The sequence below is a fragment of the Oncorhynchus kisutch genome, linkage group LG24, assembly GCF_002021735.2.
Source record: "Oncorhynchus kisutch isolate 150728-3 linkage group LG24, Okis_V2, whole genome shotgun sequence".
Classification (NCBI taxonomy): domain Eukaryota; kingdom Metazoa; phylum Chordata; class Actinopteri; order Salmoniformes; family Salmonidae; genus Oncorhynchus; species Oncorhynchus kisutch.
The window spans coordinates 15,941,893-15,959,140 of record NC_034197.2 but is presented as its reverse complement, the minus strand read 5'-3'; the positions used below and the strand labels follow the sequence as shown (position 1 = coordinate 15,959,140).

Sequence of the window (17,248 nt, the reverse complement as noted above, 5' to 3'; positions counted from 1 at the left end):
TCCAGAGCCTACATTAATCTTCTCTCCTCCCTCACTAGCTAGTTGAGCCCAACTCGCATTCTGCCCCTATCCTCACTCCCCTCTATGCCCCCTAACCAGCAGGCACCACACAGGCCCAGTCTCAACCGGGTTCACGCCGGGCCAGCCTGGGTTAGCGGTGCAGTGCTGGCACCATGGTTGATTTATCAGCGGTGAGACACATGAAAAGGAGCTTCTCTCAGGCCTCTAGGGCCTGCTTCACTCCCCTCCCTTCCTTTTTTATAGGGCTGGGGGAAAAGTTCTGGTTTTGTTTCACTTACAGGCTTAGCCCTAGGCAATGGTGCCAGAGGCACAGGAGTGTGGATGGGTACGGGGTGTCAGGGATGTGTGTGTCCATCTACACATAAGCACACACTCACACACATACCTCAGGGAGTGGCGGGCGCCGTGTGTGACAGAGACAAACCCCAGACTGTCCACATAGGGTTCCATCTCTGTGTTTGTTCTGCTCTACAGGACGGTCGCTCAGGGGAAATAGCTCAATGTTGTCTGTGCCTGGACATGCCACTCTCTGATAACTTGTTCTGGACATGCTTGCTAAAACCATTTGGGTCTTACGTGTTTCTTCCATAATGTCTGACAGTTGTATTAATTAATGTCACTCTTTGTGAAAGTGCTAAGCCTACATGTCAAGATATCATTTTGGTTATTTGTGAGCTGAAGCCAAATACTTCCATGTCAAACATATCAAGTTAAATATGCTGTTTTGGTATATATGCCTGGGATAGACCATGGATCTACCGCTTACAAGAAACGGGACACGGACATGGACGCATACAGAAAGCCCACTAGGACCTCCGTCGAGACATCACACATGTAAAAGGACAATATAGGAGGAAGGTGGAATCCTATTACACCGGCTCTGATATGCGTTGTATGTGGCATGGCTTGCAGATGATAACAAAGGGAAACCCAGCCGTGAGATGCCCAGTGATGCAGAACTCCCAAATGATCTAAATGCCTTTTATGCTCGATTCGAGGAATACAACACTGAGTCTTGCCTGAAAGTCCCTGTTGTTCCGGATGACCGTGTAATCTCGCTCTCCCTGGGCAATGTGAGTAAAATGTGTAAACAGGTTAACAATCACAAGGCCACCGGATCAGACGGAATACCAGGGCACGTTCTCAAAGCATGCGCAGACCAGCTGCCAGGTGTCTTCACAGACATTATCAATCTGTCCTTGTCCCAGTCTGTAATCCCAACATGTTTCAACCTGACCACCAATGTCCCTGTTCCCAAGAACTCTAAGGTAACCTGCCTAAATGTAGCATCTGTAATTATGAAGTGCTTTGAAAGGATGGTCATAACACACATCAACACCGTCCTCCCAGGCACCCTGGACACACTCCCATTCGCATACCGCCCCAATTGATCCACAGACGATGCAATCTCAATTGCACTTCACACTGCCCTCTCCCAGCTGGACAATGTGACAATGCTGTTGATAGACTACAGCTCAGCGTTCAACACCATAGTCCTCTCCAAGCTGGGGATGTCGTATATAAACCCTGGATAGGTGACGCTATGTCTTGACAAATAAGAGGCTTTGAAGCAACCGGGGCTCCATGATCATACTCCTCCTTTTGGGCTTTGACTAAAGGAGATGAATCATGGGAAAACGAATGGCACACATACACAAGCCATGTCTTTAACCTGTCTCCTCCCCTTCATCTACACTGATTGAAGTGGATTTAACTAGTGACCTCAATAAGGGATCGTAGCTTTCACCTGGATTCACCTGGTCAGTCTGTGTCATGGAAAGAGCGTGTGTATACACACACTATATACACACTCACACACACACTGACACTCTCACACAAAACCCATAGACATACACTACATACGCATATGCACACACACATAACACACCCACGTATACCGACAACACAAACACACCCACACATAACACACACTCGCGTACCGACAGCACAAACGAATACACACATACCGACACAAACACACACACACTCACACACACACTTTTTTACACTCATCATATGTTGCTGCTACTCTGTTCTTTATTTTACCTTATTATTATCTACCCTGATGCCTAGTCACTTTACCCTGCCTTCATGTACATATCTACCTCAAATACCTTATTATTATCTATCCTGACACCTAGTCACTGTACCCTGCCTTCATGTACATATCTACCTCAAATACCTTATTATTATCTACCCTGATGCCTAGTCACTTTACCCTGCCTTCATGTACATATCTACCTCAAATACCTTATTATTATCTACCCTGATGCCTAGTCACTTTACCCTGCCTTCATGTACATATCTACCTCAAATACCTTATTATTATCTATCCTGATACCTAGTTACTTTACCCTGCCTTCATGTACATATCTACCTCAAATACCTTATTATTATCTATCCTGATACCTAGTTACTTTACCCTGCCTTCATGTACATATCTACCTCAAATACCTTATTATTATCTATCCTGATACCTAGTTACTTTACCCTGCCTTCATGTACATATCTACCTCAAATACCTTATTATTATCTACCCTGATGCCTAGTCACTTTACCCTGCCTTCATGTGCATATCTACCTCAAATACCTTATTATTATCTATCCTGATGCCTAGTTACTTTACCCTGCCTTCATGTACATATCTACCTCAAATACCTTATTATTATCTATCCTGATACCTAGTCACTTTACCCTGCCTTCATGTACATATCTACCTCAAATACCTTATTATTATCTATCCTGATGCCTAGTTACTTTACCCTCCCTTCATGTACATATCTACCTCAAATACCTTATTATTATCTATCCTGATGCCTAGTTACTTTACCCTGCCTTCATGTACATATCTACCTCAAATTCCTTATTATTATCTATCCTGATGTCTAGTCACTTTACCCTGCCTTCATGTACATCTACCTCAAATACCTTGTACCTCTGCATATTGATCTGGTACTGGTACTCCTTGTATATACCTCCATTCATGACTATTTCATTTGTCTTGTGTTACTATGGTTGTATTTTTTGGTTCTCTGTATCATTGGGAAGGGCTCATAAACAAGCCTGTCACGTTTAAGTCTACACCCGTTCTATTCGGAGCATGTGACAAATAAAATGGGATTTGTTTTAAACTCCAGATGGAGGCTGCATTATGCAAATAACACAGCTGTGACTCCCAGACACACCTCTCTTTCTGGAGGCCCACTTGTTCACACTGCTGCCATGTGACTGTTCACACTGCTGCCATGTGACTGTTCACACTGCTGCCATGTGACTGTTCACACTGCTGCCATGTGTGAGATGGCAGAGAAGAGCCAGCAGAGGACACTACTCCTCTGACACCTAAAAGCTAAATGCTGTGGCCAGTGGAGGCATCTTCAGGAGTGAAGGTGGATTCAGAAGAGATCAGCTAGAGACTGATTCAGGAGAGATCAGATAGAGACTGGTTCAGGAGAGATCAGCTAGAGACTGATTCAGAAGAGATCAGCTAAAGACTGATTCAGAAGAGATCAGCTAGAGACTGATTCAGGGGAGATCAGCTGGAGACTGATTCAGAAGAGATCAGCTAGAGACTGATTCAGGAGAGATCAGCTAGAGACTGATTCAGGAGAGATCAGCTAGAGACTGATTCAGGAGAGATCAGCTAGAGACTGATTCAGGAGAGATCCGCTAGAGACTGATTCAGGAGAGATCAGCTAGAGACTGATTCAGGAGAGATCAGCTAGAGACTGATTCAGAAGAGATCAGCTAGAGACTGATTCAGGAGAGATCAGCTAGAGACTGGTTCAGGAGAGATCAGCTAGAGACTGATTCAGAAGAGATCAGCTAGAGACTGATTCAGAAGAGATCATCTAGAGACTGATTCAGGGGAGATCAGCTGGAGACTGATTCAGAAGAGATCAGCTAGAGACTGATTCAGAGGAGATCAGCTAGAGACTGATTCAGGAGAGATCAGCTAGAGACTGATTCAGGAGAGATCAGCTAGAGACTGATTCAGGAGATATCAGCTAGAGACTGATTCAGGAGAGATCAGCTAGAGACTGATTCAGGAGAGATCAGCTAGAGACTGATTCAGGAGAGATCAGCTAGAGACTGATTCAGAAGAGATCAGCTAGAGACTGATTCAGGAGAGATCAGCTAGAGACTGGTTCAGGAGAGATCAGCTAGAGACTGATTCAGAAGAGATCAGCTAGAGACTGATTCAGAAGAGATCAGCTAGAGACTGATTCAGGGGAGATCAGCTGGAGACTGATTCAGAAGAGATCAGCTAGAGACTGATTCAGAGGAGATCAGCTAGAGACTGGTTCAGGATAGATCAGCTAGAGACTGGTTCAGGATAGATCAGCTAGATACGGATTCAGAAGAGATCAGCTAGAGACTGATTCAGAAGAGATCAGCTAGAGACTGATTCAGGAGAGATCAGCTAGAGACTGATTCAGGAGAGATCAGCTAGAGACTGATTCAGGAGAGATCAGCTAGAGACTGATTCATGAGAGATCAGCTAGAGACTGATTCAGGAGAGATCAGCTAGAGACTGATTCAGGAGAGATCAGCTCAAATCAAATAATTTTTATTTATCAATTTTATTTGTCACATACACATGGTTAGCAGATGTTAATGCGAGTGTAGCGAAATGCTTGTGCTTCTAGTTCCGACAATGCAGTAATAACCAACAAGTAATCTAACTAACAATTCCAAAACTACTGTCTTATACCCACAAGTGTAAGGGGATAAAGAATATGTACATAAAGATATATGAATGAGTGATGGTACAGAGCGGCATAGGCAAGATACAGTAGATGGTATCGAGTACAGTATATACATATGAGATGAGTATGTAAACAAAGTGGCATAGTTAAAGTGGCTAGTGATACATGTATTACATAGCGATGCAGTAGATGATAGAGTACAGTATATACGTATACATATGAGATGAATAATGTAGGGTATGTAAACATTATATTAGGTAGCATTGTTTAAAGTGGCTAGTGATATATTTTACATCATTTCCATCAATTCCCATTATTAAAGTGGCTGGAGTTGAGTCAGTGTGTTGGCAGCAGCCACTCAATGTTAGTGGTGGCTGTTTAACAGACTGATGGCCTTGAGACAGAAGCTGTTTTTCAGTCTCTCGGTCCCAGCTTTGATGCACCTGTACAGACCTCGCCTTCTGGATGATAGCGGGGTGAACAGGCAGTGGCTCGGGTGGTTGTTGTCCTTGATGATCTTTATGGCCTTCCTGTAACATCGGGTGGTTTGCCCCCGGTGATGCGTTGTGCAGACCTCACTACCCTCTGGAGAGCCTTACGGTTGTGGGCGGAGCAGTTGCCGTACCAGGCGGTGATACAGCCCGCCAGGATGCTCTCGATTGTGCATCTGTAGACGTTTGTGAGTGCTTTTGGTGACAAGCCGAATTTCTTCAGCCTCCTGAGGTTGAAGAGGCGCTGCTGCGCCTTCTTCACGATGCTGTCTGTGTGGGTGGACCAATTCAGTTTGTCTGTGATGTGTATGCCGAGGAACTTAAAACTTGCTACCCTCTCCACTAATGTTCCATCGATGTGGATAGGGGGGTGTTCCCTCTGCTGTTTCCTGAAGTCCACAATCATCTCCTTAGTTTTGTTGACGTTTAGTGTGAGGTTATTTTCCTGACACCTCACTCTGAGGGCCCTCGCCTCCTCCCTGTAGGCCGTCTCGTCGTCGTTGGTAATCAAGCCTACCACTGTTGTGTCGTCCGCAAACTTGATGATTGAGTTGGAGGCGTGCGTGGCCACGCAGTCGTGGGTGAACAGGGAGTACAGGAGAGGGCTCAGAACGCACCCTTGTGGGGCCCCAGTGTTGAGGATCAGCGGGGTGGAGATGTTGTCGCCTACCCTCACCACCTGGGGGCGGCCCATCAGGAAGTCCAATACCCAGTTGCCCAGGGTCTCGAGCTTGATGACGAGCTTGGAGGGTACTATGGTGTTAAATACCGAGCTGTAGTCGATGAACAGCATTCTCACATAGGTATTCCTCTTGTCCAGATGGGTTAGGGCAGTGTGCAGTGTGGTTGAGATTGCATCGTCTGTGGACCTATTTGGGCGGTAAGCAAATTGGAGTGGGTCTAGGGTGTCAGGTAGGATGGAGGTGATATTGTCCTTGACTAGTCTCTCAAAGCACTTCATGATGACGGAAGTGAGTGCTACGGGGCGGTAGTCGTTTAGCTCAGTTACCTTTGCTTTCTTCGGAACAGGAACAATGGTGGCCCTCTTGAAGCATGTGGGAACAGCAGACTGGGATAGGGATTGATTGAATATGTCCGTAAACACACCAGCCAGCTGGTCTGCGCATGCTCTGAGGGCGCGGCTGGGGATGCTGGCTGGGCCTGCAGCCTTGCGAGGGTTAACACGTTTAAATGTTTTACTCACCTCGGCTGCAGTGAAGGAGAGGCCGCATGTTTTGGTTGCAGGCCGTGTCAGTGGCACTGTATTGTCCTCAAAGCGGGCCAAAAAGTTATTTAGTCTGCCTGGGAGCAAGACATCCTGGTCCGTGACGGGGCTGGTTTTCTTTTTGTAATCCGTCATTGACTGTAGACCCTGCCACATACCTCTTGTGAGACTGATTCAGGAGAGATCAGCTAGAGACTGATTCAGGACCTGTAGAACCACAGGGAACACTGCTGCCACACCATTTCAATATGTACAGACACCATGTGTATCTCACAGGCATATTTGACCTGATTCATGGTGTCACTGTGTGTGTGTGTGTGTGTTGTGTGTGTGCGTGCGTGTGTGTGCATGCGTGTGTTTGGGTGCGTATTTGTGTGTTTGGGTGTGTCTGTGTGTGTTTGGGTGCGCGTGTGTGTGTTTGGGTGCGCATGTGTGTGTGTTTGCGTGTGTGTGTGTTTGGGTGCGTGTGTGTTTGTTTGCGTGTGTGTGTGCGTTTGGGTGCATGTGTTTGGGTGTGTGTGTGTGTGTGGGGGGGGGTGCATGTGTGTGTGTGTGTGTTTGGGTGTGCGTGTGTTTGGGTGCGTGTGTGTTTGGGTGCGTGTGTGTGTGTGAGTTTGGGTGTGGGTGTGTGTGTGTGTGTGCAGCCACCCCCCTGTGCAGTTCCTAACAGACATAGAGGATGGGTGATCCATCAGTTACTCTACAACCCAAGTCAGGACAGGACAGGATCTGTGACCCATCAGTCATCTTCAGCTCTGTTTACTGTAAACACAAGTAAATGTCCTGCCCTTAGCCTTCAGCACTGGTACACCACAGTACAGTATAGTACAGTATAGGCAGGGAAGAGCACACACACAGTACAGTCAAGCCAGGGGGACTCTCTCCAGGAGAGCCTGCCGTGTAGGGACCGGCTGGTTAGATTCGCTATTTAAACACCACACACACTGAATGTATTTTTCTTATAGTTCCCTAAAGATGAACTCCAGTAAAATGAATTCTATATAATAAGGCACAAATAACAGCTAGCTGTATAAGTTCACTTCTACATTATTTCAGACCATTGAACCTTATTGGGATAACAGTAGTGCCCAGATAGGCAGAGCGGAATGACAGGGTAAAACCAGTCTAGATGAACACAAACGTACACACACACACACACACACACACACACACACACACACACACACACACACACACACACACACACACACACACACACACACACACACACACACACACACACACATAATGTCCTCCAGAGTCTTCAGCCTCTACATAAGCAGCCTCCTCACATGGCTCCGTTAAGTATAAATGCTCTCCTCTCACCAGCCAGCCTGGACCTATTAGAAGCTGTGTGGTTGTTACACAGGCCCGAGTTAGCAAACAGAGAACACAAGTGTTGTGGGTGGTTCAGGCTAGTGGTGCTCAGTGGCTCCAGTGAGGAGAAGAGAAGGAAGGCAAGGAGGCAGAGGGGCTGGGAGTGAGGGGCCTTCAGGAGCCTGTAAGAGGCAGCAGTGCGTAGCGGGAGTGGATGTCAGCGCGTGCCCTGCTACTGTCCTGTCTGCTCCAGACCATTGTCTCAGCAGGCTCCCCTCTATCCTTCCCTCTCTTCCCACCTCTCTCTCTCTCCCTCTCTCTCTTCCTTCCTCTCTCTTTCACTCTCTGGGCCATCCCACTCTCTCTACCTCTCTCTCCCGATTAATCTCTCTCTCTTGATCCCTCCCTCCCATTTTCTTCCTATCTCATCTACTCCCCTCTCCCCCTCCAAGCCTACAGTCCAGACGGACAGAACCTTGAGAACCGGACGGTAATGCTCCCCGTTCCCTAGAATTGGAGCACAGGGCGTGTTGCGGCATTAGTGCTTAACAGGCCGTGAAATAGCAGCCTGCCTCTCTGACGTCTCCCCCATCACTCCAGGTGAGCTGGCCAGACGGCTAGATAAATGAGCAACCACCCTGCCCCTCTCCTCATCTACCCAGAATGCATCTGGCTTGGGGACCTGAGGAGAGGATAGTTGTCTGTCTGTGATTAGCTCACCACTCCTTCTCTCTCCTCACCTCTGTCGAGTCCCACTTGTTCTGCTGCTCAGCTTAACTCCCCTATGCTTCCCCCAAAAACGGTATGTCCCAAGACTGTTTTGGGCTTCAGACTCACAGGTGGAAACACAACATGTCTTAAGGTAAAGCACTGGTGTAAAACCCTGCCGTGGAAAAAGGATCCAAAAAGTGCCATTTCCCATGACTGTTGGCCAGACATCAACCTGAGCTTCTCCTTGTGTAATAGCAGAGAACCTCTGTTCTGGTTCAGCTAGCCATGGACAGATCAACACTGACACACTCCGATTGATCCTAGACCTGGTCAGATTCAAACCGTCACCCACCCACCTCCCGTCATGATTAGCTTCTAATGTGGACCCCCTCCATCCCCTCTTCCCATTATTCCCGAGCTTTAATAAACTCCCCCAAACACAGATCAATTTCTATTAAGTGAAGGTGGCAGTGCCTCAGACTAATTTCATTGCCACAGGCTAATTAAACCGAATAGAATAAGCTTTCTTGTTTAGGAGCACGGAAGGCAAAAGCTCCAACACTCTTGGAACTCAATGCCAATATCCTTCCATTCCCCCCTCCAACCCCCTGAACAGTGGCCTGCTCATCGCTCCTCCTAACATGTCAGTCCATGTTGGATATGTCTTAATGCAGGATTTCAGCCGTGCAACTGTGAAATGAAGGAAGCTAATGCAGCATGTCGGTGGCTCAATCCCCTCTGCTCATTGATAATAATGGAGCCAAATGTCAAAATGTTAGCGGCTAATGCTGTAATGGAGTGGACCCTGGACTGGGCCGGATGCAGGGAGCACTGCATGAAGATAGATGCTAGGCTCCACACCGCACCACATTGTCTGCACTGTCTCCCATATCACATGACCTTGAGGGTCTAGAGTAGACTCAATGCTTTGGGCTGTTGTTTTTTTAGATAGAAATTAAAATCACTTAGGTGAGACGATTCCAATGTTAATTTGATATTCTACCAACACAAAGAGGAGTTATGTTGTCCAGAGACGATACTATGGCTTTGTTCTGTGTTGTTTATGTTCGTTTGCAATTTAGTCACTGAGGGCCTTCTTCGTTTCTGTCAAGGTGAGAAGAATCCAATGTTTGTTTGGTATTCTACCAACGCAAAGGAGACTTGTATTTGCAAGAGACTCGAGTATGTTGTTGGTTTTAGATCTCTGTGTGTATGTTAAGGAGAAGATAGTTGAGGTCGAAGAGACGGCAACTGGGTTGCAGACAGTGTGTGTTGCGTGGCAGTCAGATAGCAATGCAGCAGCTGATATCACTAGATTGCAGGGCCAGATGTGGAGAGAGGACAAAACAAACTGCTCTCTCTCTCTCTCTCTCTCTCTCTCTCTCTCTCTCTCTCTCTCTCTCAAGGAAGTGACATCACGCATGACATCACTCTCCCCATACTCCAACTCAGGTGTGACATTGGGACCAGACAACTGACACCGTGTAGTCACCAACACCACCAGAGGCAGAAATGTTTCCTCCCTATTTTTAAAATGTTTGATTTCAACTTATAGACAAGGCCTTTTAAACAACTGTGGGTTTTGTCAAGACAGTAAATCGATGAACTCTATTGTCTCCTCTCTTCCCTTGGTGGGTCTGCTTTGTGATTCGTAGATTTTTGTATTTGACTCTGGGCTCTGCTCACGCTGTAGCCTGCCTCCGTTTCCCTTTTGAATTACCTGAATGTGTTGGAGATAAAAAAAACAATCTGTTTGTGATCTTTTTTAAAGCCCCGTTACCATGGCTATAACTCCTAACCTCCTGCTAGGGTAAACGAAGGTAGTCATTGAAGCTGTTCTGTCACTGAAAGCACAGGAAATAGACCGTTGTCCTATTTCATTCAGTTTCGTATTCCTTTATTCACCTGGATAATGTAATAAGATGGACCTGCCTATGCAGAAACAGAGGAATAGAACTACAAATTCACAAATTCACAGCCAGTAATGTATGATTGTCAAGACAACATAATTCAATTATACCTCATGGTACAACACTATATGTATTTCATTTGTATATTAACACACTGATAAGGTCATACATATGTATTTAGCTATAGCGATACACTCATCTCATGGACATAGTCCCTCGAGCTAGTCACATTGAATGATACTGTTCCACCGTGTACTACAGAACAAAGCACCAAGTGTCACGCCCTGGCCACAGAGAGGCTTTTATTCTCTATTTTGGTTAGGCCAGGGTGTGACTAAGGTGGGCATTCTAGTTTCTTTCTTTCTATGTTTTCTATTTCTTTGTGTTTGGCCGGGTATGGTTCTCAATAAGAGGCAGCTGTCTATCGTTGTCTCTGATTGGGAATCATACTTAGGCAGCCTTTTTTCCTTTCGCATTTGTGGGTAGTTGACTTTGTTAGTGGCATTGTTGCCCAAGTTAAGCTTCGCGGTCGTTTTCTTTTTTTGTTGGCGACATTCATTAAAAATAAAAGAAATGTACGCTCATCACGCAGCGCTTTGGTCCGGTCATTTCCATGACGACGCCCGTGACACCATATGTCATGGCTGTGCTAGTATAGACTGAATCATAATGTGTTTGTGTTTACTATAGGCTGAACCAGCGGGTTCCCACGTTAGTGTTTCCGCCAGTATTCACAGTGGATTCACGGGTCCAGCTCACCCATGGTTTTCTCTTTAAGCTGAGTGGAATTAGTTTTCTGCTCTTACTTCGTCATGATCACTGAACTACTCAGTAGCATGTAAGCCTTTCATGCCGACCTTGCTATCACCACTTAAATCCCACAGCAGGATTTGGGGCTAATTTTAGGAGGAGGGTGTAGAGGAAGTGGCTGTTGAATGTATAAGAGCCTGTCAAAAGCTGTGTATTATCACCACTTTCCCCTTGATTTAATTTGCCACTTGTTGCCCCCCCCCCCTTCCCCCCCCCCCGTCTCCATGTTGTCATGCTGAGGAGCTCCACAGGGATCCCTCTTTATTGTGAAGGGAGGGAGGGAGGGAGGGAGGGAGGGAGGGAGGGAGGGAGGGAGGGAGGGAGGGAGGGAGGGAGGGAGGGAGGGAGGGAGGGAGGGAGGGAGGGAGGGAGGGAGAAACATCCGACGACTGAAGAAGCCCTTAATGTGTCGATCAAGCTGAAGACTTTGACTTGATTTTGCATTTTTGTATTGGCTTGATTACACACACACACACACTCACACACAAACACACACACACCTCTACACCATTCTTTTCTCCTGGGTCTGTGTGAGGAGGCACATAAACATGGCCCAGGAGATGAGCTGTGATTCATGGAGCATGGAGATGAAGAGTGTAGATAATATGATGGACAGAAATACCCTGCGGTGATGCATTAAGGTCTCTGAGCTCACTGTGTTAAAACAAATACAAATGAATCAATAAGCGGGAGAGAGAACAGAGAGTGAATAACTAATGTGGGGGAGGGGGAGATGGCTTGTAGCATTGGGTGGCCCATCTGAGCACCATACTGACTCGCGTGGGGATGACGAAGAGAGAGAGAGAGAAGCGGGCGAGGGAGAGAGGTGGCAAGGGCTTTTTGAAATGTAACGGGACTGTGAGTGAGCCCCCACTGCCTCGCTCCGTGTGCCAGTCATTATCTCCGTGATCGCTGGAGCTGCACTAAAGCAACTGAACTCGTCCTGCGTTTGATACAGCTCCCCTGGGACAGACACACACACACCGAGAGAAGCATCACCCCAAGATATGCAAAGATGATGGAGGCGGGCTTAGGGGAAAACAGAGGCTGTTGGGGTGGGGGGTAGGCTTTGCGTGACACAGTCAGTGGCTGCCTAGCGTATGATCTCTCCTCTGCTCTGCTACAGTACACTCCAGTGAGCCAGAGAGAGAGACAGAGGCCGGAGCGGTACAAGACTTGGGCCTAATGGTAATGACTGACTTTCACTACTAAGGCCTCACTGCCCTCTCTCTGACACAACAGAGAAGTGCATTCAGACTGTACTGTACAATACAGAGCAAGAGCCCACTAACTTGTGGCAACGCTACATCATTTCTGTGTTATGTCAATTCTGATGATTTACTAAAGTCGAGTTAGGAGATATGACATTGTAGCAGTGGGTAAATCTGCCAACTGTTTCGCATCTGTTATTCTGTTTCCAGTTGGAGAACTTTTTGACCTCCAACTAATTTTGTCAGAATGGGCTGTAATGAGGATGAATCAGAGGAATATTCTGTCTGCACAGCCCACAGACCTGAAAGGAACCAGTTCAAAGTGGATACTCTAAGGACACAGCTTTAGACCGACTCTCAAGTGTCTCTCACCCTCAACTCCCTCACCTCAGGGAGCGAGTGCCGGTTTCTCTCCTCTTCACCAGAATCTCTTTATAATGATCTACATGAGGACTCCGGATTCATCACAGTCACAGCAGGGTAGCAGGTTGTCTTTCTTCTTGACCACAGGGTCAAAGAGGCTATGTTGAACTGTTGTACGGAATGACATTCTATTTCTAGGAACCTGTAAAATACATGATATAGGCTGAGTGAAATGTCTTGGATCGCTCTTTGGGAAATAGTATATTGCTAAATCCCCCTTCTCTCTGAAGAGGCGGCTGTAATACTCTCCCCCCCTCCTAGAAAGCTGTTCCCGTGGAAGAGGCAGTTCTCTGTAGAAAGGCTATTTCCTCAGACCCTGTAGTGCTAGCTGGGTCAGGCTCTCTCCTCTTCTCTCGTCTCCCCGTCTCTCTCCTCCCGCTGGCCTCGAACACTTGTTTCACCATTGGGAAGGGCCCGTAAGTAAGCATTTCACTGTTAGTCTACACCTGTTGATTACGAAGCATCTGACGAATAACATTTGATATGATTTGCTTCCTTTTATCTGCCTGAGGGGGGCAGAGAGGGAGCACAGCCCTCTGTTGGTGTTAGGATACTACCAGGGCGCCAAGGGGTCGAAGGTGGAATCACTGTGTTATCTCCTTTAGAGATGGATGTTCAGTACTGTACAGTATACAGTACACACGTCTACATGGGATGGGTCCACATTTCAAAGCACCTTGTTTCTCTCTCTCCATCTGCAGACATCTTTGCACATTGACATTAGCGTCGCGATGAGTTCCTAAATTGTCCTCCATCCATATACAGTACAGGCTGTAAATGTAACTTTCACACGTGTGGCTTATGTTCATTTCGACCTCTGATGTTTTCTGCTTGTTTACTGTGTCTCTGCTGCCGAGGAGGTGGTGTACACAACTTCATGTATTATCAACTCTGGGTGTAGAGGAAGTTTAGAACCAAGTTGCTGCTGCTGCATGTTTAATAACTGCAAAATCAAACCGTACCAATGTTCCCACATCCAACCTTCAAAGCATTGGTAATGAGCTGAGCTGGAGAGTTCAAAGAGACTGTTAAAGTGTTTATATCAACTTCTATAGTGTGTGGCGTGCTGAGAGACACTGTTTATACTGACAGGGATATATAGAGAGGATTGATATTTAACATGAAAGAGTGACTTAAGAGGAGTTTAACAGAGAAAACAGGTTAAACCCTTATGCTCCGGGCAACAGGGGAAACCGTTAGGGAGCGAGAATATTCTCCATTCACTCACACGCACAATGGCTCTTCTGTTCCCTCTCTTCTCTACGTTGCTTTTCTCTTCACCATGCCTGAGTTAACCTTGTTCTTTACACTGGTCCTCCATTTTGTTCACATTGCTTTTCTTTTTCGCCATGTCCCTTTATTTCCCTCATAATTTCACTTTGACGGCTCTATTTCAATAAACCTAAAGCAAATCTACATTTGTGCTGTTTTCACCATCACAATTATCGAAACAATTATCGAAGCACTTGCATGCCTTGGCGTGGAAAGGGCTGGGTTTTGATGTGGGTGTGTCGAGGTGTGGCCCTTCACTGGCCAATCAGAACGTGCTCCATGGCGAAAGATGTGGTTGCTTCAGGTTGTGTATTTAAGGTATTTGATGTATTGCCATGAACTCAACTCCAATTCCAATGTTAGTCCGTTATAGTTTGTTCAATGGCTTTCAGAAATGAAATGACAAAATGGAGACCTATCTTTGCTAAATACATTCATTTGAAACTATTTGCAGTCCACATTGTTCTTGGTAAATGCATGGATTCAAGAGCATTTCCACTGATATGGGGTCTAGGCCTACTGTATGTTGCATTATGGCTGACTTGACAAACACTGTCAATGAGCAACATTCTATTCATTATTGATAAGGCCCAACAAAAAGGATTAGAAACCTAATTGGAACTGTCTTCCAGATCAGATCGCATCCACTCATCTCCAGCAGTTGCAGTGCAAGTCTGCCACGGACGTTGTCACCATAGAACCAGGAAGGGGAATCATTCGAATAAGTTTGGTTGTAATACAATTGAACGAAAAACAAGCAATTACGTTTTTGTTTTAAACAACAACAACAATAAATAATTGTAAAATGTAATGATATCATAAAACTACCAGGATACAAAAACCAGCCATCGTTATTGTATACCCATACAGACACAGATGCACACACACACAGAGGCCTAAGGGAGGGATTGGATTTTGATCACATGTAACGGAAAATCAAGCCATTTTTACAGCTTACAGATGACTTTCTAAATACGAGGTTCACCGGTATTCACCAAGGTTCTCATTCTCGTGTCATGATGGGCATGAACATGTGGCCTACTGTACATCATGGAGGGGGTTTTACGTACGTCCAGAATGGGATCTGCATGGATAAAATAACGTGGGCCTGGATACAATACATAGGTAAAAAGGCAATGTCAGATCACTGTTTTACTCCTCTCAAACTTGATATTTTATTAAAGCTTTAGTGATTCAGATCTATTTCCAAGCGGTCTCAGAAGCCCAGCCCTTCATTGACTGTCTTGACTATACTTCGCGATTGCATTAGGCAGACAAAAAAATGCCTTCATTGAGAGGGGAGTCTATTGCTTAGTTTTTAATAAATTAAAGCGAAATGGGAAAAAAAACATTTGTTTTCATATTTCCTCAAATATTTCCCCCACGCCCATCTGAGCCCAAGTGAGCTGGTATAAGACATGTAAATTGCCGAACCTGGCGTTGAGGCTGGAAACTGCCAGGCAGTTTTTACATGACGAAATGGCAAACTAACGTGCGTTTGACACTAGCCAGCCGAAAATAGAGCCCTGATTCTCCTTTTGTTGTCGGTTAGGGAGGCTTTGCTGAAATGAAAGGGAATTTTGCAACGGTGAATATATTTATATTGTACACAAAAAATGTGCAGGAGATGAGTCATTTCTGTAAAACCCGTGGGGGGGGGGGGGGGGGGTGCTGAATGTGTTCTGCCTGGTGTGTAGACACACTGGTCCCTTGTTTATGTCACTGTCACCCAGTAAACCTATTACCCATTGTACACACACACGCTCGTACACACACACATGCTCGCACACACACACACACAGATGCGCGCATACAGACACAGACGCACACACACACACACACAGACTTACACGCGTGCACATACACAAAAAGAAAAGCTAACACAAGCATACGCACACAGATCATCAACATTCTGCTCTCTATCTCGTGGCTATACAAGTATGGTAGGCATATCAAAGTGTTGTCCTCATGCAGACATGCCCCCTATAAGTGTATTTACACAGTATAAACCTAGGCAAACTACCACACACACTCACGTCTGTACATACACACCAATGGAACCTATTTCTGCAAGAGATGGGGGTTAAAGAAACCAAAAATGGCTTGTCTAGGATATATAAAAATACATCCTGAAGGTAGAAGGTAGAGGGTGAAAAAAGTCTGGAAAGGAGAAGAGAGAGGGAGAGAGGCTTTGGAAGGTGGATGGATGGCGAGGGGGAATAGAGATGGCGGGGGCTGCTGAGCGAGGAGGAGAGAGAAAGCCAGAATGAAGGATATATAGCCCCTGGCAAACAGAAAACAATTGTTACACTGCCTCATATAACCCACTTCAACCTTAAACAGAAGTTTTTTTTTCACTCAATTAATTTCTACACATTGGGGCAAAGGGCCTGGGCTGAAAGAAATACCTTTATATGCTGCCACTGCCTATGAACCTGGACTGTTCTTTCTCTGGAAACACAGGCTGCATATGGAGTAGAATACATGGAATGATGAAAACACAATATAGAAATAGTACATGACATTATGCAGTGTAATATCTGTAGCTTATAGGAACGACGTTTCTGGACCATTTATTGTGACAGTTAATATATATATATATTTTTTTTTTAAGAGATGAAAAAAAAATGTAATTACTCATTTGGTTACACATTTGCATAAATGTATAGACTCAATTGTTTAATCAGACATATTTGATCTTATTACATGTAAAGCTGAGGGCAAGCTAGACCATTGAAACAATCATTAAGACACAAAATACGAGTATTGGGAAATGTTCTGAGCAGATTTAGTCAAAAATATTGATTAATTTGCCTTTTAAAATGATAAACTTGGATTAGCTAACACAATGTGCCATTGGAACGCAAGGAGTGATGGTTGCTGATAATGGGCCTCTGTACGCCTATGCAGATATTCCATTAACAAATCTGCCATTTCAAGCTACGATAGTCATTTACAACATTAACAATGTCTAAACTGTATTTCTGATCAATTTTATGTTATTTTAATGGACAAAAAATGAGCTTTTCTTTCAAAAACCAGGACATTTCTAAGTGACCCCAAACTTTTGAACGGTAGTGTACCTCGTCTCCTACTCTGCCCCCAGGCTCTGAGACTGCTGTCTGTCTGAGTTGTGGTCTGAGCTGGT

At 45.5% G+C, this 17,248-nt stretch overlaps 1 protein-coding gene across 7 annotated transcripts in view; it reads left to right on the top strand.

The window, feature by feature from the left end:
* Positions 1-17,248, top strand: part of LOC109869206 (calmodulin-binding transcription activator 1) — a 435,704-nt gene that overhangs the window by 248,934 nt on the left and 169,522 nt on the right. The window lies entirely within an intron of this gene.